The sequence below is a fragment of the Carassius gibelio genome, chromosome B23 (genome assembly GCF_023724105.1).
Source record: "Carassius gibelio isolate Cgi1373 ecotype wild population from Czech Republic chromosome B23, carGib1.2-hapl.c, whole genome shotgun sequence".
In the NCBI taxonomy this organism is placed as follows: domain Eukaryota; kingdom Metazoa; phylum Chordata; class Actinopteri; order Cypriniformes; family Cyprinidae; genus Carassius; species Carassius gibelio.
Window position 1 is genome coordinate 694,242 of NC_068418.1, and position 13,926 is coordinate 708,167.

General features: G+C 49.2%; 1 long non-coding RNA gene, 5 other non-coding genes and 1 pseudogene across 6 annotated transcripts in view; 1 reads left to right on the forward strand and 6 right to left on the reverse strand.

The window, feature by feature from the left end:
- LOC128011370 (uncharacterized) overlaps positions 1-13,926 on the forward strand; it is a 214,116-nt gene that overhangs the window by 141,430 nt on the left and 58,760 nt on the right. The gene's annotated exons all lie outside the window — the stretch shown is intronic.
- LOC128012484 (U2 spliceosomal RNA) lies at positions 185-375 on the reverse strand. The gene has a single exon (XR_008183008.1). It is a non-coding gene; the product is annotated as a U2 spliceosomal RNA (small nuclear RNA).
- LOC128012248 (U1 spliceosomal RNA) lies at positions 3,611-3,774 on the reverse strand. Its single transcript, XR_008182769.1, has one exon. It is a non-coding gene; the product is annotated as a U1 spliceosomal RNA (small nuclear RNA).
- On the reverse strand, positions 4,149-4,339 carry LOC128012485 (U2 spliceosomal RNA). Its single transcript, XR_008183009.1, has one exon. It is a non-coding gene; the product is annotated as a U2 spliceosomal RNA (small nuclear RNA).
- LOC128012249 (U1 spliceosomal RNA) lies at positions 6,391-6,554 on the reverse strand. The gene has a single exon (XR_008182770.1). It is a non-coding gene; the product is annotated as a U1 spliceosomal RNA (small nuclear RNA).
- LOC128012642 (uncharacterized) lies at positions 6,929-7,102 on the reverse strand (annotated as a pseudogene).
- On the reverse strand, positions 13,464-13,627 carry LOC128012250 (U1 spliceosomal RNA). Its single transcript, XR_008182771.1, has one exon. It is a non-coding gene; the product is annotated as a U1 spliceosomal RNA (small nuclear RNA).

Sequence of the window (13,926 nt, forward strand, 5' to 3'; positions counted from 1 at the left end):
TTCGATGCACCACCTCGTCTGTGAAAGACTTCAAGACCTCAGGTGGGTGCATCGTTAGTGGAAGAGTCCAAGACCCCAGGAGGACACATCAGGAAAAAAGTTTGCAATAAACCACAGCATCTGCAATGGCAGCTCTCATTCCTTGTTCTGCTATTCGACACAATAAATGGCAATCCCCAAAAAGGGAAAGCACACCGTTCCTGGAGACACTGCAATACCAGGCCGATGCATGGAGTGGATGGAGCAAGCCCCGGCTCCAGCTCCGTGATCTAAAAATCCATTTAATATGTAGTCCCCGGATGGGGGACGTATCAGATATTAAACTGATAAGAACAGATACTACACTTGATCTTAGCCAAAAGGCCGAGAAGCGATGCTGCTAAGACGCAGCAGGGAGGAAGCCGGACACGACGATGCCCATCTCGGCTTTGGTAAGTTTTGGGAGACCTAAAAACGCTGGGGGATGGTGGTAGCCTCCCCTGTCTACAACGTCACCGGGCCTCGTCCCGATCGGCCTGACGGAAAGTACGGCATCGCTCGTAACTCCCAAACGGTTGGTCGCAGAGCCACGTGCCTTATGTCATCGGAATCCTTGGCTCGAGCCGAACGAGACGCAGGTCTCAGATTGGCTCGTCGCTCTGACGAAATTTTCGGGTATTTTGGATTTTGTCGAAAACCTTCTTTTGCAACCTAGCGCCAGGTATTTGGCCCAGTCCCACCCAAATCAGCACAGAAAGCTTCTCTGGAGTCTGACTGTCAATAATCATCCAAAAAAAGAGGAAATTTCCATTCACCTTGGCGAGGGGACCTCAAAACGTGCTAAGGTGGCGTGTCCGAGGTGGCTCGAATGGCTATAACTCCGGGAAGGAGTGAGATCCCTTCACCCAAATCGGCACACCTGTGCAGGGGCTCAGTCCGAGGCCAGGTGAAAAGGGGCGTGGCGACAGGCCAGTAGGTGGCGCCGTAAGCTGAAAAATAGGGAAAATGTAATGTAAAAAGACAATCAAACAAAGATGAAAACACCCGAAACACTGCGGGATCGTAGTACCCTCCCCTGTCTGCAACGTCACCGGGCCTTGTCCCGATCGGCCTGACGGTGGAACTGCAGCGACGGAAAGTACGGCATCGCTCGTAACTCCCAAACGGTTGGTCGCAGAGCCACGTGCCTTATGTCATCGGAATCCTTGGCTCGAGCCGAACGAGACGCAGGTCTCAGATTGGCTCGTCGCTCTGACGAAATTTTCGGGTATTTTGGATTTTGTCGAAAACCTTCTTTTGCAACCTAGCGCCAGGTATTTGGCCCAGTCCCACCCAAATCAGCACAGAAAGCTTCTCTGGAGTCTGACTGTCAATAATCATCCAAAAAAAGAGGAAATTTCCATTCACCTTGGCGAGGGGACCTCAAAACGTGCTAAGGTGGCGTGTCCGAGGTGGCTCGAATGGCTATAACTCCGGGAAGGAGTGAGATCCCTTCACCCAAATCGGCACACCTGTGCAGGGGCTCAGTCCGAGGCCAGGTGAAAAGGGGCGTGGCGACAGGCCAGTAGGTGGCGCCGTAAGCTGAAAAATAGGGAAAATGTAATGTAAAAAGACAATCAAACAAAGATGAAAACACCCGAAACACTGCGGGATCGTAGTACCCTCCCCTGTCTGCAACGTCACCGGGCCTTGTCCCGATCGGCCTGACGGTGGAACTGCAGCGACGGAAAGTACGGCATCGCTCGTAACTCCCAAACGGTTGGTCGCAGAGCCACGTGCCTTATGTCATCGGAATCCTTGGCTCGAGCCGAACGAGACGCAGGTCTCAGATTGGCTCGTCGCTCTGACGAAATTTTCGGGTATTTTGGATTTTGTCGAAAACCTTCTTTTGCAACCTAGCGCCAGGTATTTGGCCCAGTCCCACCCAAATCAGCACAGAAAGCTTCTCTGGAGTCTGACTGTCAATAATCATCCAAAAAAAGAGGAAATTTCCATTCACCTTGGCGAGGGGACCTCAAAACGTGCTAAGGTGGCGTGTCCGAGGTGGCTCGAATGGCTATAACTCCGGGAAGGAGTGAGATCCCTTCACCCAAATCGGCACACCTGTGCAGGGGCTCAGTCCAAGGCCAGGTGAAAAGGGGCGTGGCGACAGGCCAGTAGGTGGCGCCGTAAGCTGAAAAATAGGGAAAATGTAATGTAAAAAGACAATCAAACAAAGATGAAAACACCCGAAACACTGCGGGATCGTAGTACCCTCCCCTGTCTGCAACGTCACCGGGCCTCGTCCCGATCGGCCTGACGGTGGAACTGCAGCGACGGAAAGTACGGCATCGCTCGTAACTCCCAAACGGTTGGTCGCAGAGCCACGTGCCTTATGTCATCGGAATCCTTGGCTCGAGCCGAACGAGACGCAGGTCTCAGATTGGCTCGTCGCTCTGACGAAATTTTCGGGTATTTTGGATTTTGTCGAAAACCTTCTTTTGCAACCTAGCGCCAGGTATTTGGCCCAGTCCCACCCAAATCAGCACAGAAAGCTTCTCTGGAGTCTGACTGTCAATAATCATCCAAAAAAAGAGGAAATTTCCATTCACCTTGGCGAGGGGACCTCAAAACGTGCTAAGGTGGCGTGTCCGAGGTGGCTCGAATGGCTATAACTCCGGGAAGGAGTGAGATCCCTTCACCCAAATCGGCACACCTGTGCAGGGGCTCAGTCCGAGGCCAGGTGAAAAGGGGCGTGGCGACAGGCCAGTAGGTGGCGCCGTAAGCTGAAAAATAGGAAAAATGTAATGTAAAAAGACAATCAAACAAAGATGAAAACACCCGAAACACTGCGGGATCGTAGTACCCTCCCCTGTCTGCAACGTCACCGGGCCTTGTCCCGATCGGCCTGACGGTGGAACTGCAGCGACGGAAAGTACGGCATCGCTCGTAACTCCCAAACGGTTGGTCGCAGAGCCACGTGCCTTATGTCATCGGAATCCTTGGCTCGAGCCGAACGAGACGCAGGTCTCAGATTGGCTCGTCGCTCTGACGAAATTTTCGGGTATTTTGGATTTTGTCGAAAACCTTCTTTTGCAATCTAGCGCCAGGTATTTGGCCCAGTCCCACCCAAATCAGCACAGAAAGCTTCTCTGGAGTCTGACTGTCAATAATCATCCAAAAAAAGAGGAAATTTCCATTCACCTTGGCGAGGGGACCTCAAAACGTGCTAAGGTGGCGTGTCCGAGGTGGCTCGAATGGCTATAACTCCGGGAAGGAGTGAGATCCCTTCACCCAAATCGGCACACATGTGCAGGGGCTCAGTCCGAGGCCAGGTGAAAAAGGGCGCGGCGACAGGCCACTAGGTGGCGCTGTAAGCGACAACAAAATTAATACGAATCGAAAAAAAGGACAAACAAACAACATGGAGACAGATACAGCTAGGCTGCAGTCAGTCCAATCTACTTTCAAAGTAAGGTCTGCGCTATGTTCGAACTAAACTACCCACCAGGGTCTGATTTTTCAAGAGCGTAAGTGACTTTGTTTCACAGGCGCACAACACGTATCTCGCATGTGACAGAACTCCCCATTCTGAAATGGAAATAAATAAAAAACTGTAAAAACCTCTTCTGCTTTGTTTCACCAACAATTTCAGGGGAGAGCGCGAACGCAGTCCCCCACTACCATAAATTATGCAGTCGAGATTCCCGCATTTGGGGAATTCGCAGGGGTCAGCATGGCCGGAGTGCAATGGACAAGCCTCGCCCTGGGTGAACCGCCTTCTTGATCATGGTGTCTCCCCTGCCAGGTAAGTATGAAGGCCCAGGCGGTCAGCCAGAGGTCTGATTTGCATCTCTACCATCCTCACCAACGGTTAGCCCTCCGCCCCCGCTCCAGGAAAGGAAGGACGGGTGCCTTCCGTTACTTGCCTGGAAACTGCCAAGCTCATGGGCCGGTGCTTCCCAACGCCAGTTTTAGATGACTCTCTTTAAACAAACACACCTGATTCGATGCACCACCTCGTCTGTGAAAGACTTCAAGACCTCAGGTGGGTGCATCGTTAGTGGAAGAGTCCAAGACCCCAGGAGGACACATCAGGAAAAAAGTTTGCAATAAACCACAGCATCTGCAATGGCAGCTCTCATTCCTTGTTCTGCTATTCGACACAATAAATGGCAATCCCCAAAAAGGGAAAGCACACCGTTCCTGGAGACACTGCAATACCAGGCCGATGCATGGAGTGGATGGAGCAAGCCCCGGCTCCAGCTCCGTGATCTAAAAATCCATTTAATATGTAGTCCCCGGATGGGGGACGTATCAGATATTAAACTGATAAGAACAGATACTACACTTGATCTTAGCCAAAAGGCCGAGAAGCGATGCTGCTAAGACGCAGCAGGGAGGAAGCCGGACACGACGATGCCCATCTCGGCTTTGGTAAGTTTTGGGAGACCTAAAAACGCTGGGGGATGGTGGTAGCCTCCCCTGTCTACAACGTCACCGGGCCTCGTCCCGATCGGCCTGACGGAAAGTACGGCATCGCTCGTAACTCCCAAACGGTTGGTCGCAGAGCCACGTGCCTTATGTCATCGGAATCCTTGGCTCGAGCCGAACGAGACGCAGGTCTCAGATTGGCTCGTCGCTCTGACGAAATTTTCGGGTATTTTGGATTTTGTCGAAAACCTTCTTTTGCAACCTAGCGCCAGGTATTTGGCCCAGTCCCACCCAAATCAGCACAGAAAGCTTCTCTGGAGTCTGACTGTCAATAATCATCCAAAAAAAGAGGAAATTTCCATTCACCTTGGCGAGGGGACCTCAAAACGTGCTAAGGTGGCGTGTCCGAGGTGGCTCGAATGGCTATAACTCCGGGAAGGAGTGAGATCCCTTCACCCAAATCGGCACACCTGTGCAGGGGCTCAGTCCGAGGCCAGGTGAAAAGGGGCGTGGCGACAGGCCAGTAGGTGGCGCCGTAAGCTGAAAAATAGGGAAAATGTAATGTAAAAAGACAATCAAACAAAGATGAAAACACCCGAAACACTGCGGGATCGTAGTACCCTCCCCTGTCTGCAACGTCACCGGGCCTTGTCCCGATCGGCCTGACGGTGGAACTGCAGCGACGGAAAGTACGGCATCGCTCGTAACTCCCAAACGGTTGGTCGCAGAGCCACGTGCCTTATGTCATCGGAATCCTTGGCTCGAGCCGAACGAGACGCAGGTCTCAGATTGGCTCGTCGCTCTGACGAAATTTTCGGGTATTTTGGATTTTGTCGAAAACCTTCTTTTGCAACCTAGCGCCAGGTATTTGGCCCAGTCCCACCCAAATCAGCACAGAAAGCTTCTCTGGAGTCTGACTGTCAATAATCATCCAAAAAAAGAGGAAATTTCCATTCACCTTGGCGAGGGGACCTCAAAACGTGCTAAGGTGGCGTGTCCGAGGTGGCTCGAATGGCTATAACTCCGGGAAGGAGTGAGATCCCTTCACCCAAATCGGCACACCTGTGCAGGGGCTCAGTCCGAGGCCAGGTGAAAAGGGGCGTGGCGACAGGCCAGTAGGTGGCGCCGTAAGCTGAAAAATAGGGAAAATGTAATGTAAAAAGACAATCAAACAAAGATGAAAACACCCGAAACACTGCGGGATCGTAGTACCCTCCCCTGTCTGCAACGTCACCGGGCCTTGTCCCGATCGGCCTGACGGTGGAACTGCAGCGACGGAAAGTACGGCATCGCTCGTAACTCCCAAACGGTTGGTCGCAGAGCCACGTGCCTTATGTCATCGGAATCCTTGGCTCGAGCCGAACGAGACGCAGGTCTCAGATTGGCTCGTCGCTCTGACGAAATTTTCGGGTATTTTGGATTTTGTCGAAAACCTTCTTTTGCAATCTAGCGCCAGGTATTTGGCCCAGTCCCACCCAAATCAGCACAGAAAGCTTCTCTGGAGTCTGACTGTCAATAATCATCCAAAAAAAGAGGAAATTTCCATTCACCTTGGCGAGGGGACCTCAAAACGTGCTAAGGTGGCGTGTCCGAGGTGGCTCGAATGGCTATAACTCCGGGAAGGAGTGAGATCCCTTCACCCAAATCGGCACACATGTGCAGGGGCTCAGTCCGAGGCCAGGTGAAAAAGGGCGCGGCGACAGGCCACTAGGTGGCGCTGTAAGCGACAACAAAATTAATACGAATCGAAAAAAAGGACAAACAAACAACATGGAGACAGATACAGCTAGGCTGCAGTCAGTCCAATCTACTTTCAAAGTAAGGTCTGCGCTATGTTCGAACTAAACTACCCACCAGGGTCTGATTTTTCAAGAGCGTAAGTGACTTTGTTTCACAGGCGCACAACACGTATCTCGCATGTGACAGAACTCCCCATTCTGAAATGGAAATAAATAAAAAACTGTAAAAACCTCTTCTGCTTTGTTTCACCAACAATTTCAGGGGAGAGCGCGAACGCAGTCCCCCACTACCATAAATTATGCAGTCGAGATTCCCGCATTTGGGGAATTCGCAGGGGTCAGCATGGCCGGAGTGCAATGGACAAGCCTCGCCCTGGGTGAACCGCCTTCTTGATCATGGTGTCTCCCCTGCCAGGTAAGTATGAAGGCCCAGGCGGTCAGCCAGAGGTCTGATTTGCATCTCTACCATCCTCACCAACGGTTAGCCCTCCGCCCCCGCTCCAGGAAAGGAAGGACGGGTGCCTTCCGTTACTTGCCTGGAAACTGCCAAGCTCATGGGCCGGTGCTTCCCAACGCCAGTTTTAGATGACTCTCTTTAAACAAACACACCTGATTCGATGCACCACCTCGTCTGTGAAAGACTTCAAGACCTCAGGTGGGTGCATCGTTAGTGGAAGAGTCCAAGACCCCAGGAGGACACATCAGGAAAAAAGTTTGCAATAAACCACAGCATCTGCAATGGCAGCTCTCATTCCTTGTTCTGCTATTCGACACAATAAATGGCAATCCCCAAAAAGGGAAAGCACACCGTTCCTGGAGACACTGCAATACCAGGCCGATGCATGGAGTGGATGGAGCAAGCCCCGGCTCCAGCTCCGTGATCTAAAAATCCATTTAATATGTAGTCCCCGGATGGGGGACGTATCAGATATTAAACTGATAAGAACAGATTTTTCTTTCGAAAAAGTTTTATTGTCACCATTTACATTTTTCCATTTGCATTTTTTCTTTTTCACACAACATTTTCTTTTTAATCACACATTAAAACAAGCAATATAATATATAATAAATACACATGGTAAAATGAAATAAACAATCATTTTTAAAAAGCATTTGATTAAAACCACAGTGTTTTGCTTGTTTTTAAAAGTCCATTATTGAGGTGTGTTTAAAAGGTGCGGTCAGTTCCAAAGTAAAACACAAATTTTAAAAAAAGCAAACAAGCCTCGTATATATGTTAATAAAACCTCTTTCATAATAAAACAATAAAAAACACCAATTAAAAATCATCTGTTGTGCAAGACCGGGGGTGAGTCCTTATCAAGTGGGTCATCACCCCACTCTCCAGAACAGGGACATGAGATGCTACTTTATGGACTCAGCGGAGATCCCCTCTCCTCCGGCCCGCTGGCCCGCTGTTCCCGTAGCCAGAGTGGTGAGGGTGCATCTACGGGCGGCCAGGGTCGGTGCCTGCCGGGACCCTCTCCGTGCGACCCCGGCCCCCTCGTCCGAATATCGTCGTCCGGTACCCCTGCAGCATTGATGTTACCTTTAGCTCGCATGCATGGAGGGTTACCGTAACGCGCTTCCCCACCAGCAGGTTTCTGGTGGCCCAGATGGCATCCTTGATGACGTTGAGGGTGAGCCAGAGCGAGGTAAATTTCTGTGCCGTCAAGTCCTTCAAGCCCCGGCCCACCCCAAGGATGGCGAGCTGGTACCCGAACTGGGCCCCACCCGCTGGTAGGCACGGGAAATACAGGGGGCCGGTCTTGGCCCACAGGTCCCGCGCAGTGCTGCACTCCCAGAGCAGGTGGTGGACGGTCTCCGGAGAATTGCAGCCGGACCGCGGGCAGATGGGGTTTTTGGCCATGCCTCTGGAGTGCATAACCGCCCTGACCGGGAGGATCTCATGAGCCACCATCCACGATAAGTCCTTGTGCCTGTTCTGGAGAGCGGGGTGAGCCGCGTTCCGCCAAACCTGTTTGGCCTCACTTGGTGTGAGGCCCGGAACTGGACTCACCGGTTCCCGGTCCTGCACAACAGAGATGAGAGACTTGTGTTGAGTTAAAATGGTGACATCTTCACTCTCTAAAAGGTATTTCTTTAAAAACTTTTTTATAAAACTGTACTCTTTGGGCAAGTTAAAAGACACTGGGGTTTTCAAGTCCACTGGTAAAATTTTCAGTGTTCGTAGGTAAGACCCCATCCAAAATCGCGCCATTGCAGCCGTCTTGTTTTCTTTGGATGGGGTCGTGGCATAACTAATGTGCAGGGCGGTGAAGCGGCTGCCTAAAAACAGGTGGGGGTCTGGGAGGCCTTTTCCACCGTTCTCCGGCCTTTTCTTGATGGTCTCCCTCTTCAGGCGCTCCCACTTGGACCCCCACAGGAAGTAAAACACCGCCCTCTCCAGTTTCCCCAGGAACCACCGAGGGGGGCTAAAAACAGAACAGACAAGTAAAATCAGAGGTAAAATCACAGATTTAAAAATTAAAACCTTGCCTTCCATCGTCATCTGTCTTAGTCCCCAAAACCCCAGTCTTTTCCTAACTTTCCCTAACAAGTCAGTCCAGTTTTCCCGTCCACCCCCGTCTTTATCAAATTTAACGCCTAAAATCTTAAAATCGTTGTCTTTAAAAACCAAATCAAGTCCTCCTGTGTCCACGTCTCCCCACGGCCCGAAGAGCTGGGCCTCGGACTTGTTTCTATTGAGTTTGGCGCCCGAGGCCCGACCGTACCAGTCAGTCAAGTCCAGTGCTCTTCGTATTGATAAAACGTCTGTGGCTAAAAAAGTTACGTCGTCCATATATAAAACACAGGTCGCCGTCAGTCCCCCCGTCCCAGGAACGTCCAGTCCTTTGATCCATTTGTCCCTTCTCAAGATCTGTGCCAGTGGCTCGATGCAAGCCACATACAGAAGAGGAGATAAAGGACATCCCTGACGGACACCACTGTGTATGTTCACAGCTTTGGAAAGATGCCCATTTATTAGAATTTTGCTGACTATTCCCTTGTACAGCAGTCCCACCCAGGCTATAAACCTCTTTGGAAACCCCATTTTCTCCAGAACCTGGAAGAGGTACTGGTGCGAGACTCGATCAAATGCTTTTTCAAAATCTAAATTTAGGACTACTAGCCGAATATTTCTGTCTCTCGCGTAACAGATGGCGTCTCTAATCAGCACTAGGTTGTCTGTTATCTTTCTTCCGGGCACAGAACAAGCTTGATCCGGGTGAATCACGTCCTCTAAAACAGTTGACATGCGTGTTGCTAAAACTTTGCTAAAAAGTTTATAATCGAAATTTAAAAGTGTTATGGGTCTCCAGTTTTTTAAGTCAGTCCGGTCACCTTTTTTGTGAAGTAAAGAAACTATCCCTATTCTAAAACTGTCTGGAAGTCTGTCGAGGGTCTCAAACTCTTTAAAAACTGTCAAAAGCTCTTGTCCTAAAATGTCCCAAAATGTTAGATAAAACTCCAGGGGAAGTCCATCCACTCCTGGGGACTTCCCCTTTTTAAAACCTCCAAGAGCTTTTTGGGTTTCTAAAATGTTCAAATCTTGGGCTAAAATCTCATTTTGACAGTCGACCCTTTTCTCAACAAAATTTAAAACTTCTTTTACGGTGTCTGAGTGTACCTTTTTAAAACTATATAAAGCCCCATAAAATTTTTCCACATCCTCTAAAATCTCTTTTGTTGTGTTAACCTCCCTATCCCCTGTTTTAACCCTGGTTAACCCCCCACCCCTTGTTATTATTTTCTTAAAAAAATATCTGGTACACTTTTCCCCTTCTTCAATTTCTCTCTCTTTGCTTCTTAAAAGGACCCCTTTACTTTCTATATTGGCTAAAACTGACATTTCCTTTTTTACATCCTGGATTTCATTGTTAAAATCAAAACCATTATTTAAAAGATTAAAATACCTTTGTAGTCTTTTTTGCAACCCCAACATGCATTTCTTTTCCCTACTCTTCTTTTCTTTCCCTATCTTTCTAAAAAACTGTCTCGTCCGGTCCTTTACCATCTCCCACCACTGTGCACGTGTATCATAAAAGTCTTGGAGGGTCTGCCATTGGCTGAACTGTTCCCTATATTCTAAAATTACATTCTTGTCTTCCAACAGGGAACAGTTCAGCTTCCACAGCCCTCCCCCTACCGTCACACCCATGGGCAGTGAAAGGGTGCAAGACAGCATCATGTGATCAGAGAAAAAAAGGGGGGTTAATGTAGCATCGGTTGGCGGGCAGTCCCTTGTAAACACGTAGTCGATTCGAGAGGCTTTGGTACCATCACCACTGAACCAGGTGAAGCCCTCCTCTCTTTGATGCAAAATTTTAAAACAGTCGACTAAATTAAAATCTCTGACTAAACCCTGCAATAAAACCGACGTTTTGTCCACTCTAAAATTCTCCCCTACCCTTTTCCTGTCTGTTTTAGATAAAACACAATTAAAATCCCCTGCTACCATTAGGGGAGCCCTACCTAGCATGTGGGGTTGCAAGTCTTCTAAAAGCTCATATCTTTCGTTCTTTTCCGTAAAACCATATACATTAAGAACATTAAAATCCCTGTCTAAAAAGGTCAGATTTACTAAAAGTGCCCGGCCTTGCCTCACCACAGTGCTGCCCTTCACCAAGATGTTAGGATTATTAATTAAAACCGCAACTCCGTCGTTTTTGTTAAAATTTGATCCGCTCCATATGGAGGCTCCTGCGGACCATAGCTCTTCCATTTTTGTGTACCTAGTTAAAAAGGGCAGAGAACACTCTTGTAATAAAAACAAATCTGACTTAAAAGATTTTAAAAAGGACAAAATACTCTGTGCTCTAATGGTGGACCTCACACTTCTGACATTGATAGTAGAGATGGTGAGGGCCATGAGCAGTAGGGTTAAAAAGGTATGAGGCATTTAAAACAGAAGACAAGAAAAAGACTACAAAAATATGATTAAAATCATGTTACATCTTGTAGCATTTGTCTTTCCTTTTCCCCAGATGAGCTGAGGTCTGGAGGGCAAATGCCTGTCGCTTCAGAGGCCACAGAGGGAACCTCTTGTGGCTCCTTTGGCGATGATGCTGTTAGCTTAATGTGCAAAAAGGAAACCTCATTTGGGGACTCTAGGGGCCACATGCGCTCCAGATCTACCGAATCGGAACTATCGAGCTTATATGCTGCCCTAGATTTTTTCTCCTCCATTACAATCAGAGGAGACCCCGCAGGTCTTTTTTGCACCTGAGCATTAGGGAGTGAACACTCTGTCTCACTCCCGGTGGATTCTTCCACCCCATCCGAAACTGTTACCAGTGATTCTTCCTCACTTTCCTTTCCTTCCATTACCATTTCCTGTTCCGTTGCCTCCGCCCCTGTGGCCGCCCCACTTCCTCCTTCCTGCCCAATCCCTGAGGCCGGCTGGGAATTTGAAATTCCCGCCAAAACCTCAGGGACCGCCTCCTCTCTCCTTTGTTCCTTCGTTTGTTGCCCATGTGGGGCGGCCATTTTTAGCTTGTTGGCAAAACTTTTAGGGCAGTCTCTGTAGAGATGGTTTGTTTCTCCACAAAGATTGCACCGTCTGCCATTGGTACAGTCATCAAAACTGTGACCAATTTCTCTACACTTCCCACAGATTAACTCTTGGCATGCTTCAGATAAATGACCAAACCTTCCACACTTTCTGCAGAGTTTGGGCATTCCTTGATAATGTATGTAGCCTCTGTTCTCTCCGAGCACAATCATGGAAGGCAGATGCTTCAGGCCCTGGTAGCCCCCAGCGTCTTCCCATTGTTTAATGGGAATTCGCCAGGAGCATGTCCAAATGCCATCTTCATCTAACACTTTGACAGGCTGGCCTCGAACAGTGCAAAATCTACCCAACCAAACACAAATATCATCTCCAGTCACGGTTTCATTGAACATCCTGACAATCACAGTTTTAAGTGTGTTATCAGAAAGTTTCTCAACAGTGAACATGGAAAACTGGGCTTTAACTGATTCAAACCTTTGCCAAAAGTCACTAAGTAGGGAAGCGGTTTTAAAACTAACATCAAATCCTTTGTTCAAGGGCAGAGTCATCAAACAATTCAGGTCGTCACATTTAAAAGCTAAGGTCTTTTGGATCAGCTTCCTGGAAAAGTCCATACGGGACATTCCCAGGAGCTTCCCCTCACCCTGCCTGAATAAAAAACGCACGCTGTGGTGCCTCCGCACGCCGGCACGGGCAGCCGACATGATAGAGGCACCAACAGCCTAAAAACTTAAAACAACAATAAATACAACAATAAATAACAAAATAAATAATTAAAAGACCTTACCTTAAAACTTGTTGGAGCCCGAAGCAGCAGAGTTCAATATACCTCCCGAAGTTGTGTGACTCAAGATATGAAGGGATCTCGATTCAGGAAACCTCCAAGAGGCGATCGCAGTCTCAACCGTCCGACAAGATACTTGATCTTAGCCAAAAGGCCGAGAAGCGATGCTGCTAAGACGCAGCAGGGAGGAAGCCGGACACGGCGATGCCCATCTCGGCTTTGGTAAGTTTTGGGAGACCTAAAAACGCTGGGGGATGGTGGTAGCCTCCCCTGTCTACAACGTCACCGGGCCTCGTCCCGATCGGCCTGACGGAAAGTACGGCATCGCTCGTAACTCCCAAACGGTTGGTCGCAGAGCCACGTGCCTTATGTCATCGGAATCCTTGGCTCGAGCCGAACGAGACGCAGGTCTCAGATTGGCTCGTCGCTCTGACGAAATTTTCGGGTATTTTGGATTTTGTCGAAAACCTTCTTTTGCAACCTAGCGCCAGGTATTTGGCCCAGTCCCACCCAAATCAGCACAGAAAGCTTCTCTGGAGTCTGACTGTCAATAATCATCCAAAAAAAGAGGAAATTTCCATTCACCTTGGCGAGGGGACCTCAAAACGTGCTAAGGTGGCGTGTCCGAGGTGGCTCGAATGGCTATAACTCCGGGAAGGAGTGAGATCCCTTCACCCAAATCGGCACACCTGTGCAGGGGCTCAGTCCGAGGCCAGGTGAAAAAGGGCGCGGCGACAGGCCACTAGGTGGCGCTGTAAGCGACAACAAAATTAATACGAATCGAAAAAAAGGACAAACAAACAACATGGAGACAGATACAGCTAGGCTGCAGTCAGTCCAATCTACTTTCAAAGTAAGGTCTGCGCTATGTTCGAACTAAACTACCCACCAGGGTCTGATTTTTCAAGAGCGTAAGTGACTTTGTTTCACAGGCGCACAACACGTATCTCGCATGTGACAGAACTCCCCATTCTGAAATGGAAATAAATAAAAAACTGTAAAAACCTCTTCTGCTTTGTTTCACCAACAATTTCAGGGGAGAGCGCGAACGCAGTCCCCCACTACCATAAATTATGCAGTCGAGATTCCCGCATTTGGGGAATTCGCAGGGGTCAGCATGGCCGGAGTGCAATGGACAAGCCTCGCCCTGGGTGAACCGCCTTCTTGATCATGGTGTCTCCCCTGCCAGGTAAGTATGAAGGCCCAGGCGGTCAGCCAGAGGTCTGATTTGCATCTCTACCATCCTCACCAACGGTTAGCCCTCCGCCCCCGCTCCAGGAAAGGAAGGACGGGTGCCTTCCGTTACTGGCCTGGAAACTGCCAAGCTCATGGGCCGGTGCTTCCCAACGCCAGTTTTAGATGACTCTCTTTAAACAAACACACCTGATTCGATGCACCACCTCGTCTAGATGCACCACCACTTCAAGACCTCAGGTGGGTGCATCGTTAGTGGAAGAGTCCAAGACCCCAGGAGGACACATCAGGAAAAAAGTTTG